A 14269-nucleotide genomic window follows, 5' to 3' on the forward strand; every position below is an offset into this window, starting at 1 on the left:
CTGCAGTGTTGACCGCTTGTGAACAGAATGATTTTCATCTTAAAAACACACATTGTTCTACCTTTTCATGTTTGTGGCTAGCTAGCACAGTTGGTGATAAAGAGGTTGAAGTCTTTCATTTTGATGCCCTGTATTCCCAGTCTGACCAGTCACTGCATAAATGTAGTCGCTGATGATAAGGGAGTGAGAGATGGTGAATGAATTGATGCACGTCTATCTTCACACATGGAAGACTCCCAGGCCAGAGTGCAATGTACCTTTCATGAAGATAGTATACTATTTGAATGGAAGAAGAGATTGTTTGGTCCATGTCCCCGAGGCTAAGGAAGGCTGAATCCATCCTACTTAAAGAATCCACAATACAGAAAGAATGGAGATTGCATCCCAGATCTCATGGGATCATTAATCTGCATTTATTTAAAACTGCTTTCACGTCTTTGGAAAATAGCAACATAAATAAAGTAGCATCAAATGGGACAAAAGGCCTCTAATTAGGAATCTATTGACCTGGGTTCTAGTTGTGCTCTGCCCCAAGTTTTACGTAATTTCTCTGATTAAACCCCTTTACCTGGAAGTCTCTAGGTATGATATGAAGACATTCCTAAAGTCTTTATAATGATAATTCTAGGCTTAACTGAAGTAACTTTTTGTGTCCATTGTCATATTGCTAGATTCCTACCACTATCATGTTTAGGAAGTCCTTCCCAGTTTTGTTCTATTTAATTTCTGTGGGAGGTAGTCAAAATACAGAATGAAGCATGCCCTGGGCCAGCGATGGTGAGGAGTAGGTTGTTGGCATCTTGGAAGATGCATTTAAGAGGTATTTGAGATGGAGGGTGGTGAGAGGTACTCACAAAAGAAGAAGAACAAATAAGGAAAAAGTAGGCAATTTGCCTACTGCACAATTTTAGGTCACTTGTGAACAAGACCATTGCTATCATTCACTTAATTATCAAGAATCCTGCATAAGGCTATGATTTCAATGATACTGCAGAGTTATCATGCCATGGCCAAGGAAGTTAGAGCAGTGATGAATCAATTTGGATTATATCCTCCCTTATTCTTCTACACCTTTGATCTATGGGCCAAATCAGTCTACTTCCTGTTTTAGTCAATAAAGTTTTATTGGAACACAGCCACACTCTTTCTTTATGGATTGTCTGTGGCTGCTTTCCCACAACTCAACTATAGCAGAGTTGAATGGTTGTGATAGAGACTATATGGCCTGCAAAGCCAAAAATATTTACCATCTGGTCCTTTGCAGAAAAAGTTTGCCAGCCCTATTCTACACACTTAACTCTATATGCACTGTTTTTCCATTGCAATGTATGCTGGTTTCTTTTATTTTTCTTGGACTTTGGCTTCTCATCTAACCAACATCTTTGACCTCATTAATGTCCCAACCCTTCCTAGTATTTTTATCCCAGTTCTCCTTGTCTTTCTGTTCATTCTAAGGTCATGCTTTGTGTGTTCATACAATCCTTTCTTTTGACCTAGACTCATTTGCCAATTTAATATCAGCCAACATTCCTCCCTTTAAAACCTTTAAAACCCTCTTAGAAAGTTGGCACTGGAGAAGGATTTTAATGACAATGCCTGGTAGTTAATGCGTCCTTAGTCTGTGCTGCATTGTTCTGAGTTCTTAGGGCATTTGTAGTGATAGATTGAAAATTGTTCAGGGTCAGAGACTAGGTCCTTTGTTTGTTACCTCATATACACAGAACTGCCTTGAGCTGCCAGTGTTTACAATGCTATGTAAATTACTTTTATTTTCTGTTGTGAACAATTCTTCTCCGTGAATTCTCTTATTGACCCCCAAACTTGGCCTATCCACAAGCATTTCCATTTCTAAGCAAACACAATTCTAACACATTTGAATTTGTTGCTTCAAAAAATTGGTGTAATTCTTTTTACAGAACTTTACAGAATGGTGGTTGTATGCAAGTCCATGAAAGAGCCTTGTTCTCAATTGACAAATGAAGAAATTTGAGCTTGGGAGCCGGCTTGTGCTCTTCACTAGGAAGTTTGGTAACATCTATTATCATATGTAACCTGGTAATGAAAGCATGACTCATCGCAGCTTTAAGTTTGATAAAAGGAGGCAAGTGAATTTTTTTAAAACATTGCAGAAGAATAGAAATGCAATATGAAAAATAATTTGCCATCATATTGTATCCCATTGTTAGCCTAGTCTGTCTTGATGCAAAGACACATATGCAAGAAACACCTTGCTCTTCCCCAATATGCTGAACTCGGCCCTTATACAATTAGCTCTGATGCTGGGGACACTTGAAATTTCACAAATATTAATGAAAATACAAAGACACACCCAAAAACTACTGACTTATATAGCTCAAGCTGTATTTCCATTAATGGAGTGGTTCTTCAAAGGGAGAAAGGCATGTTGACTTAGACTGCAGTAGGTGATAGTTCTCTTTGGGAACATAACTGATCTATAATGAGGATTGATTCTGTATCTTGGCCACTGTGATCAGAAGGAGCTTAAAGAAATTGCATGATTGCCTAACACAAAAATTTAATGATAAGAAATGTCTGGTTTTTTGGTTTTGTTTTTTACTTTCTCGTTCAAAGATTCTTAAAAGTACAAGTGTAATAACTACTCAATAGTAGACATAAAATTCATTTAAAAAAACACTGAGTGAGGGGTGTCTGGGTGGGTCAGTCGGTTAAGCGTCCGACTTCAGCTCAGGTCACGATCTCGCTCATGGTTTCGAGCCCCATGTTGGGCTCTGTGCTGACAGCTCAGAGCCTGGAGCCTGTTTCAGATTCTGTGTCTCCCTCTCTCTCTGACCCTCCCCCATTCATGCTCTGTCTCTCTCTGTTTCAAAAATAAACAAATGTTAAAAAATTTTTTTCAAAAAAAAAAAACACTGAGTGAGTAGGGGCAAAGGAGTAAATACAGAATGGGGCTCCTGGTGCTCTAGTCACATCATAGGCTCTATTATTTATGAGATATTTTTGCTGTATCTTCTCTACCAAAGGGTATTTACTGTATTACTAGACAGGTTTATGTGTAAAAAATTTAAGATGGCATTCAATCCCAATGCAGATTTCCCCTCCAACAAGTAGTAACAAACCTTTATTTGACCACTTCCCAAGGCATCATGGGAAGTTTGTTATGAAGGTTGGTTGTTGTTTTTTCCCTCTTTGGTTGTATTTCTATCATTTATAACTAAGAGAAAACCAAAATAAGCCCTTTTAATGTATTTGAGTCAAAGGTTCTAGTAAACCTTTGTCTTCATACATGGGATAGTCATTCATGAAGCATTGTGTCAGTTTCTACTCAGAGCCAGGGACTGTGCTGGGTGCTGAGGATATGAACAAGAAGATAGCTTACTACCTGACTCCTAAGAGTTCACAGCTAATTTTTGAGAAGGCAAATAAATAATTCCAGTCAATAGAAGTATGTGTGAGTACTATTGGGACACAGAGAGTAGAAAAGTTTTCCTGGAAGAAGTCTCAGATGAACTGCATCTTGAAAGTCAACTCAAAATCTATTGGGTAGAGAATGTAGGGAAAGGCATTTCTTGACCTGAGGAACATCATGGGCAAGACCATGGAGATATAAGAGAGGGCAACATGATCAAGGAAAGATCAGCAGTTTGGAGTTGTTTGAGCTAAAATATGTGATTAAGGAAAACCATAAGCTAAAACCAACCACAGATAGACTGAGATCAGACAGAAAAACAAAAATCTTTGTGATTTTCCAAAGAAATTTTAACTTTATCCACTAGACAATAGGTCTCCCAAAGCAGGGCTGTACCTTGAACAAATTTACATTGTAGGAAACATCTTTTAATGTATGAATATAACTAGAATCTAGAAAACCTGGAGACGGAGTCCAATGAGAAGACAGAACAGTATGGGTATCTTTTTCACGGTGAACTTCGGGATGCAACTCCCTGGCATAATTGGCGAAGTAAACTTTTTAAGGTTCAGACCTTCCCCTGCTGAAGAGCAGCATAGTGAGTGATGACCTGTGTGTTCTTCCTCTGGCTCTCCACCAAGCACTTTTCTTTCTCACCATCTTTTTTTTCAACCTTTCGCTTTTTAGAAGGAGAGTGCATGGTATTGATGGCGACTGATAAATTAGTTTGGTAATGGGCACAAAACTAGTAATGAAAATTGAAGGGAAGGGGTAGATTCAAGAGAGACTTAAATGATAAGGTTAATTGAATTTGGGGAAACATTGGACACTTGGTGGGGAGGCAGAGTGTGGCTGAGGATCACCAGAGTTTCTAGCTGGGGTTAATAAATTGCACCCCAGTAAAAGTGGACAGTAGAAGAAAGAGAAATCAGAAAAACATGAGTTGGTTTGAGATATGTTGCAGTGTGGTTTCTTAGCGATGTCTGGTCTGCACTGTCTAGGTGTTCATTAGAAATATAAGTCTATATCAGCAGAGAAGGGGGTAAATATATTTATTTGAGAGTTGATGTTATTTCATGGTGGTCAAAGCCATCATAATGAATGTGATCATCAAAGAATACGTTCAGAGAAAGAATGAAAACAGAACCAAAGGTCACAAATAAATCCATAGGGATTATCAAACTTTGAGTAACAGGCAGAAGATCTATAGGAAGTGGAAAAAGAGAGAGAGACACAACCCTGGAGTGGTATTTCTGAACTCAGAGAGAGTTTTAGGATAATGTTATCAGTGTCAAGCCATGATTGATAAATACAGTTTAAGTATGACAGGTACTGTAAAGAGAAAATTAAGTAGCTGGGTACTCCATCCAAAAAACATTCAGAGTAAATGATTGTGGTGGTTGAGTGGGATGGGTATTTGAGGGGGTAGGAGCCCAACTGCAGTAAATTGAACAGTGTGGGGAATGTGGGAAAATAGAGACAGAGGGTCTGAATGCTCTTAGATGATTTCCAAGAAGCTTGTGTTTTGAACCACGGATTCAATCACCACAACACCGTGAAAGGGTAAAACAATAGGAATTGAATGAAAAGGAAAAGATCCCACAGAAGCTGCGGGTTAGAGGGCAAGCTCTTTGGGCCCAGAGACCATGTACCATGTGGCCTTTTGCAGGGCCAGCCTCATAGGCAGGTAACCTGTGTGGTCACACAGGGCCACATGCTTAGAAGGGCCCCCACATTCCATTTAATGTTTTACTGTTTTCATCTTGAAATTCTTTTTTTTAATGCTTATTTATTTATTTTGAGAGAGAGAGAGTGAAAGCAGGGGAGGGGAAGAGAGCGAGACAGAGAATCCCAGGCAGGCTCTGCACTGTCAGCACAGAGCCCAACATGGGGCTCAAATTCACAAACTGTGACATCATGACCTGAACTGAACTCAAGAGTCGGACGCTTAACTAACCGAGCTGTTCAGGTGCCCTGTCATCTTGAAATTCTTAATAAGTTTTGGGAAGGTCGCATTTTTTATGCTACATGGAGCTTTGCACATTATGGAGCCAGCTCTTGGCCTTTGTATCTCCCAATTGGCCCAAAGGAAAACTGATTGCTATATAACTTAGATGATCTACCAACCTCTGAATATGAATATGGTGAAAAAAAATTGAGCGTTTTGTCTTATCTTTTGTTACCTTAAGAGCAGCCAGACCCCATTTTCCCACTAATTTGAACAATGACATAATAATTGCTAATGTGTATTGACCAATTACTATGTACAAGACACTTTCGATGCACTTTCCACCTACTAATTCGTTTAACCACTACAACAATCCCGTGAGTAGGTATCATTATCACTATTCTTTAAAATGAGCAAATGGAGGCAAAATGTGGTAACAACTTACTCAGGGTCACACAATTGGTAAGGGGGAAAGCTCAGGCTCAAACCCAGATAGTCTTTCTTCAGAGTTGTTGAAATTAAACACACTGCTCGGTCATCTTCATTCTCTGGGTTCACAGTCACGGAGATTTTTCTTACCTTTGTCCCCATATACCTAACACACAGCCTATCACCAGATATCTGCTCTGGACACAGCTCCTTCAATGCAGGGAAGGAGGAAAACATTCTTCTCCAAAGGAATTGTGGAAGATATCCTATGTGTGGGTTTAGGGATCCATAAACCACTAAAATATCCTGAATTGGAGAACACGTCTCTCCCATGTGACATGGAGTAAGATCATTGAGATGGAGTATGAGTGGACTATGGTCCCTACCCTATGGTCCTGTCCCCTCCTCTTCTCCCTGTCCCCTCCTCACACCTTTGAGTATCGTCAAAACTTTTAGTTCTCTTCCAGAAAGGTCGAGATTTGCATTTAAGCATGGGATTGCACATGTGGTCACTGTTCTCTGAGAGTTGTACACTTACTATTTTCTCCCAACTTCCCCCATTTCTCAGAGAGTTAAAGTAAGGGCAATCACACTTACATGTGGAAAATAAATTAGTCAAACCCATAGAAACAGAAAGTAGGATAGTGGTTACCAGATCCTTGGGGCCTGGGGAAGGGGAAGATGTTGGCCAAGGGGTACAAAGTTTCAATTGTGCAAGGCAAATAAGTCCTGGAGATCCTAACGTATGGCATGGTGACTACAGGTAACCATGTCATACTGTATACTCGAAGTTTGCTGAGAAGGTAGATTCTGAGTGTTTTTACCACACACACACACACACACACACACACACACACACACGGTAACTATGTGAGGCAATGGATATGTTAATTGGCTTGAGTGTAGTGATTATTTCACAATTTATACATCTATCAAATCATCTAGCCGTACATCTTAAATATATTACAATTAAAAAAAAGAATGCAAATAGGTCAAGGCTTTTTTGGAAGACAGTTTGATAAAATGTATTAAAAGTGTTCAAAAGCACAACAAAGAGTAAGACAGATCACCAGCAATAGGATTTGCAGAATGAGGCTAAGATGGGATCCGTCAGCATTTCTAAGAAAAAATCACTCCAGATAAAAAGGGGTAGAGATGGCAGGGTGTTCTTTAAAATTCTCACCACTAGATGCTTTTGAGGAAATGAACATATACACATATACACATATACTGATGTATATACCAGTATTTGAGTAATATAAACTTATTATTTCAAAGTTTTAGAACTCTGACATTGGCTGCTTATAAAGTCAGTCAAAGGGGCCATGAGAGAGTTTCTAACAACATAAATATTTTTAGTTTTGCAGTAAAGTTTGTGGGTAGCAATTTAAGACTTATCTCTGCCTCAGTATCCATGTGAGTATAATAAAGTTTTGAAAAAGTTTTGAAGCAACGCCTCCATTTTAAAACTATGGACTTTGATTATAACAGAAGATCTCAAAGGCAGCGTTCAGGGGGGAAAATGACAACAGTTCCGTGCTTGTGGTTGCCTTTCCAGGAAAGCTAAAGAAGCACAATGTGTTGGACTTGAAGCGTTAGGTAAACAAAGCCATGAGTATTAAAGTTTAGGCTCTAGTGATTAGTAGGGAAGCACAGGATAATAAGCACAGCAGGGTGTCCCTCAAGGTATTTTAGACTCCGACTGTGTTTATTATCCAGTATCAGTATGGAAATATATGCCTGACTACATTTATGGTGCCATTTAGAACTTTAAAATAGGCTCTTATGCTCAGAAAGAGGTTACTAAATTACTCACCCTGTAAGGTTTTCCTCGATTAGCATAATTCTACCCATTCCGTGCCTTATCAAGAATACGTTTCCATTGTGGGCACGTGTTTTGAAGAGACATTTGAAGAGACATCAGGGGTACATATTCATGTCAATCCTGAGGTACCCACCTTCCACCGATTTCATGGTGAACTTCGCGAGGCAACTCCCTGGCATAATTGGCGAAGTAAACTTTTCGAGGTTCACACGTTCCCCTGCCGAAGAGCAGCATAGTGAGTGATGACCTGTGTGTTCTTCCTCTGACCCTCCACCAAGCTCTCTTCCTTTCTCACCACCTCTGATTTCAACCTTCCGCTTCTTAGAGGGAGAGTGCCTGAGTATGGATGGCGAGCGCGGTAAAGCTGGAAGCTTCGCGTGGACTTCAGGATTCTGTCGTAAGTGGTGAGGAGGCAAGTGGGAGAACCGACCATGTCTATAACCAGAAGTGGGGCTGTCATGAGGAGAAAGGCGGCCATGGTGCTGCCACCACTTAACAGGAGTGGTGTCGCTTCCAGTGGGAACTCCTGCCCTGGGTTCTCTATGTTCATCAGCATCTCTTCAGCACATCATGAAGTTCCTGAGTCCACACTAGGTGGCAGCATGGTATACAGGTCATGTGGGAAGAGCTGAGGCCCCAGCAGCCAGAGCCTACAGGGCTCAGTCACAGAACACACACGCGCGCGCGCGCACACACACACACACACACACACACACACACACACGACTTCTAAAGGGTCCCCGCTTCTCCAGTGTCATCTGTGACTCTACTTCACCTGGCAATGTGGGTCTGAGTGCCGGAAAACCCACCCCAGGACTGCAGCCGCCCTCTCTACTGAACCGTGGGTTTCCCTCAAGCATCGTGAATGGACTTTTACTCTGTGCAGCCCTGTTCCCCATCTCGTCCCCGGATGCCTGTGTTTTTACAAGGTGAACGAGGTCTGCAGTTGCTCTACGTTCACTTTGTGAACGCCGACAGGCTCCTTTGGGTTCAGTGCATGCAACGTGCATGCTGGACGTGTTTGGCTCTGCAGGCTTTCTTTGCAGAACTGATGATTCCATTGAAAAACAACCCCCACCCAGTTGCACAGTGATTCAACATCCCTGACTCAAGAGGAGCTGAAAGTCAAAGGGGACCTCTGCTCAGATCAGGAGTTCATACTACAATTTCAAGGGCCGAGGGAGGGGAGTCTGACCTTGGCATCTTGGACACGAATAGGAGCTTAGAGTTCATCCAAGTCAGTCAACCCCATTTGACAGATAAGAAAACTGAGGTCCAGAAATCTGGATTTCCCCAAGGCCACACAGCTTGGTAGAAGCCATGCCAGGACTAGAAAACTGGTTTCCGGACACCCTGTCCAGCGCCTTTTCCATCACTCCTTGTGTGACTTATAGAGAGTCATAAATACACAGCAGATGAAACCTCAGAAGCCTCTGAGCTGGTTTTCCTCCCCTCCCCGTACCTGGCAACTCTGTACACCCCAGCCCAGCCCGGCCTGGACACCGGATCTCTCTGCCCCCAGGGTCTCCTTCTCCATGGGCAGGAAGGGGGTGGGACAAAGAGAAACAGAGAATCGATATTCATTGGGAAATTGGATGACAGATACAGAAGTACTGAAATACTGCAGTCCTTCCCTTGGCATTTCCTCTTGACCAGAAGAAGGAAATACCAGAAATCTCATAAGCGAGCCCATTTGGGCAATTTTTTTTATACTCAGCATTCATATATTTCACATTTTTCTCCAAACCTTTGAGTACTAATTCAAACCGTCCAGCCTCCAGACCCCCTAGGGGTTCACCTATCACTAAATGTTGTTGATTTGCAAAACACACGGATTCTTTTCATAGAACAGGCTCTGCTTTCATGGCTGTCTTCAGACGCTGAGCCTTTTCCCAATTAAGCGATGCCCCAGCTTCTCTCTGGTTAGGATTACAAACAAACACCACTACCCTTTGCCTTTGCTCCAGCCACCCCTCCCTTCACTTTGACACATGGTTCTTTTGATCTCAACCCCAGACCATAGCAACAGCCTCCTAATTATTCACCAGCCATAAATCATGGCAGTAATGTGGTCCTTGCTAAGGAAAAGGAGTATTGCTGGGCGATCAGAGTCTGGAAAGCTGGGTGTGTTTAGCATTTCCAAAAGCAAAGCAGTAGAGGAAAGGAAAGCAGGAAGAGAAAAGATGTTTTAAATGTTTGTAGAAATAGTTGCTTTGATGTTAAACCCTCTCCCAGAGGAAGTCAAGAGTCTGAAAACGAAGTCTATATTTTCATATTCAGAGGAATAATAAAATCCACAACCCCCATGAAGAGGCAGGTGTATGTTAGGGCCTCCTGCAGTAAATGTGAAGTACATTTCCAAGTCATCAGAGCAAGCAGAATAAACATGCTTCTCTCTGTCCACCTCCTAATTTTTTTTTAATTTAATTTTGGCTATTCACTTGCATGGGAAATCTTAATTCCTCTGTGACCTTATCGAATAGTAGTTAATCTGGTTAGGTTTGGCATTTTCACCAGGAGGAAATTCTCTGGGAATCCAAAATTATTTTTTTAATTTGTCTTGGGCTGGGATGTGCCACTGAGTCCACAGAAATCCCAGTATTGGTAAGACTGGTCGGTATCAGTCTAACCTATGGCTAGACCACGTGACTATAATATCTTTCTAATGAGGTTTGTGGGTTCAATTGAACCGGAAATCATTCTCTTTTTACTTTGGGATGTGATATGTGATAAGAGAAAGCTAAGACTACGCTATAGATATTCTTTACTGGTAAAGTCTTCCTCAGAAACAAATACAAAATAAGACATTTTTATTCCTTCAATTTTGTTATGTCAGCCACTCTAATTGGCTGTAGCATATAGACAAAATGGGGCTGGAGGAGTATCGTGAGGTTTGTCTTTGTTCAACAAATATTTACTGAAAATCTACTCTGGGCTAGATCCTGGGGTGATGACAGCTATGAATTCAAGAACAGATTAATGCACATATTGCTTATGGTACACTAGAGTGGAGGCTCTAGACAAATGCCTAGTCTAGAGCTGGGTTGGCAAACTTTTTCCTAAGTTGCCAGATAATAAATATTTTAGGCTCTGCAGGCTATAGGATCTCTATCATGACTTCTTGACTCTGCCTTTATAGCATGAAACCAGCCATAAACAATACATAAAGAGCATAACTGTGACCCAATCAACTTTATTTAAAAACATAGGAAGGGGGCCAGATATGGCCCCTGGGCTCTAATGTTCTAACCCTCGGTCTAGAGGGGGATACCTTTAACTTTGGAGAAAACTGCAATGAAGAGGAAGTACAGAAAACTAGGCAAAGTCAGAGAAGGGCAATATGCCTAATTAGAGAGTTCGTAGAAGGCCTGGGGGGAGGGTGGCGCAAGCAATAACAATATCTAAGTTAAGACCTGCTGGGTTCGTAAGAGTCAATCCAGTGAAGAGGACTGGGGAAGAATGTTTCAAGGCAAGGCAATGGCATATGTTACAACTCAGAGGTGAAAGCACAATCCACAATCCAGAGCGGGGAACTGAAAGTTCTGGATCCCTGGTTGGAGAGAGCAAGGATAGGAAAGATGAAGCGAAGCTGGAGTCAAGGCACAGCATAAAGAGGTTCACCCAGGGGGAGACGGGAGCCAATAAAAGGTTTGAACAAAAAGTCAGAGATCGGGCACATACTTCTGAGAGATCACTTTGGCACTTGTATAGCAAATATTTTCAGGATCTTTTCAGCAACCTCACTGCCTCCATATCCAAATGAAACAGAAAATGCTTTACTGTTCCTTTCCTTCATCTCCTCTCCAAAAAGTGTTCCCAGGGACAGCGAATACAGTTCCTAGAATTCTTCCCACAGCATCTGTATTTTAATAGAAATCAAAGCCTAGGCTAAATGGATGAAATTCTAATGGTAGAATTTTAGGCAATAGCCCATGCAAGGAAAGGATTTGGTTGTGGGAGGAGAGGAGAGGAGAGAGACTAGAGCAATCTCAGCCTCCTTGAAATCATACCACATAGTCATTTTTTCCACCAAAGCATCAGGTTCCACTTATAAGTTTCTCTTCACGAAGTTTTCTAACTAAATTGTTCAGTTGAATCATCAGAAATTGAGATTTTATGTTAACCAAGTAATCAAGATTAACCAGGATTACTAATCACATTAATAATGTGAACCCCTCAATATGATGCACTGAGAAAGGTACAAAGTAATTTCTGTGATATTCTTATCAAAAAATGTGGAAACTCATCCTAATCATGAGAAAAAATCAGATGGACCCAAACTGAGGAACATTCTCCAATATTAACAAATACTTGTCAAAAGTATCAGGTCATAAAAGACAAAGAAAGACTGAGAGGAACTGTCACTGATTGGAGAAGATGAAGGAGAAATAACAATTAAATCCAATGTGGGATCCCGGATTGGATTCTTGAATAAAAAAAGGATATTAGTGGAAAAAACTGGTGAAATCCAAATACAGTCTATAGTTTAATTAACAGGACTGTACCAATACTATTGTGCTGGTTTTAAAATTTACACCGTAGTCATGTTAACACGAGGGGAGCTGGGGGAGAGGTATATAGGAGCTGTTATTTTTGCAACTTTTCTCTAAGTCTAAAATAGGATGAAAATATTTTTTTAAAGAAATAGAGATTTCTAATTGAAATAATCTTGATGTATTCTCCCATTCTAGACAAAAATGATATTAAGTGATATTAATTATTTTCTTGTCCAGTTGTTAGTTTCTCTGTTAATAACCATGGCGATTACCAATTAGCTTTCAAGTTCTTCAGGTCTCACAGCACTAAAAGTCATTGTATGGACACAATAGAGAATCTTACCAGTTAATTACCCACTCGTTTGGAGTCTCCCCTTCCATTTGGTGCTGACCATGCCCTGAAGAAGCTTCCCTAAAGAATGCCACCTCTACCTTTCTCTCCTTTGTGGTCTTGGGACAGAGCTTACTCAATGCTGTGTCTGTGTCTTCAATGAGTAACAATGGTTCTCTACTACCTTGCACGGTTGGCGGAACATGGCGGAGCTTTGTGAAGTAGAGAATTCTGGATGGGAAGTATGGAAACTGGGATTCTTGGGTAATTATTCCATTCTTGGGCCTGGAATCTTGGGTAATCACTGACTTCAGATTCCTCACCTGTAAATTCAGGTCCTTTCATGAAAGATCTAATATCTAGATCAATAATTTTTTTTTTATCAATAATGCTTCTACTTGCCTAGGCTTTGAAATCATCCAAGAAGCTTGCTTTTTTTTTTTTTTCTTTTAATGCTGGTACCTGGTCCCACTCTCAGACATCCTGATTTAACTCCTTTAGGATGCAGAGCAGGCATCCAGATTGTTTTAAAGCTCCCCAGAGTGGTGTTAACAGGTAGCCAGGGTTGAGAACCACTGATCTAGATGATCTCTAAATTCTAACCTCCTAAGGCTTATCAGTAATTATTATTTAAACAAGATGAGTCAACAAAACCAGGTCCTGGAAACTATTATCTCACATCTAAAGGAATTCTGGCCGTGGGTAGATAAGACTACAGTAAGTACTTTGCATCATTTCTTCAAATCTCTGTGGTCTGTGCCTGTCTGATATGTTATCATCTTGACTAATGACTTACACAAAAACTCGAGTATTTGGCTTGTGGGACATACCGTGAAGATCACAAACTGTATACAGATACTTTAGGACAGGGATGTGGTTTTTACTATCCTTACCACTTCTGTTACCACGTTCTCTTTCTGTCACCTTTCCTTCTTCCTCCAGCTTTATATTCCGCTATTTATACCTACATAGAGATTGACATCTAAAAATAAGGTGAAAATGGTTGACGTTGGTGAAGTGTGTCTATTTAGGTGGGTTGAGAGAGGAAGAAGGAAAAAATCGCATTATTGAAAAGATAGCAAGAAGGTAGGGCAGCAGCAACAAATCCAAATATCTACAGGGGGGCCAACATGGAAGGCAGACAATAGAGAGGCGAGGCCTCATGGGAACCAGAGAGCTCATGACCCTCCTAATGGTCCCTGCTAAGGAATCACTTTTACTCTGCTCCAGCCCATGGGAGCCAGGGACCTGTTGGCTCAGTAGTGCCTGAACTTTCAATCTTCAAGAGAATCAAGAAATCCATAACTGATTTGTAAATGCTAAAAACAATTTTTTTAAATGTAAACACTATGTAGGCCAGAGCAAACACTTTTATAGACTAGATCTTGCGTTTGTAAGTTCTTCTTTAAAGGTTAAAAACTGTGATAGGTAGAATTGTAGGCAAAACTTAGGGTGAAAGAGGTATATTGTTTTAATTGGGTTTGGGTTTTTTTGATTGCAGCGGGGGGGAGGTTGAGAATATAAGAATCTTTCAGTTGTTCTAAGACATGCCGGACCCTCCCAATCCAGGCTTGTTAGGAGCAGGATATTAGTGCCCGGCCAGATGGGGACTGGGTAAATGAGCTCACATACAGAAGCTGCCTCTGATGAGAACAAATCGACAGTATCCAGCACAGGGTTCAAGCTTAGCTGTGGTGCAGCTAATTATCAATGTCAAGGGCTGAACATAAGACAAGCAGGAGTTTGAGAGCCAAAGGGCACGGAGGACAGAGGATAGATGACCTGGAGCCAGGTGATTCTGAGGTGATATCAATGCCCTTAGAACAGATGCCTTCCAGTAGGTGGTGCTATT

The 14269-nt window shown here is 41.0% G+C and overlaps 1 long non-coding RNA gene across 3 annotated transcripts in view; it reads right to left on the reverse strand.

The window, feature by feature from the left end:
- Positions 1 to 12632, reverse strand: part of LOC144613944 (uncharacterized) — a 38966-nt gene extending 26334 nt beyond the window's left edge. For 2 of the 3 annotated variants that reach the window (XR_013551444.1, XR_013551443.2), the window contains exons 1-2: positions 12430 to 12632; positions 7724 to 7807 (exon numbers count right to left, since the gene is read on the reverse strand). This is a non-coding gene — a long non-coding RNA (uncharacterized LOC144613944). The remainder of the gene's footprint in view (positions 1 to 7723; positions 7808 to 12429) is intronic. The other variant, XR_013551445.1, reaches the window with a different exon arrangement.
- Positions 12633 to 14269: the final 1637 nt, after the last annotated feature.

Source organism: Panthera onca, chromosome D3, assembly GCF_046562875.1.
Source record: "Panthera onca isolate mPanOnc1 chromosome D3, mPanOnc1 haplotype 2, whole genome shotgun sequence".
NCBI classification, from domain to species: Eukaryota; Metazoa; Chordata; class Mammalia; order Carnivora; family Felidae; genus Panthera; species Panthera onca.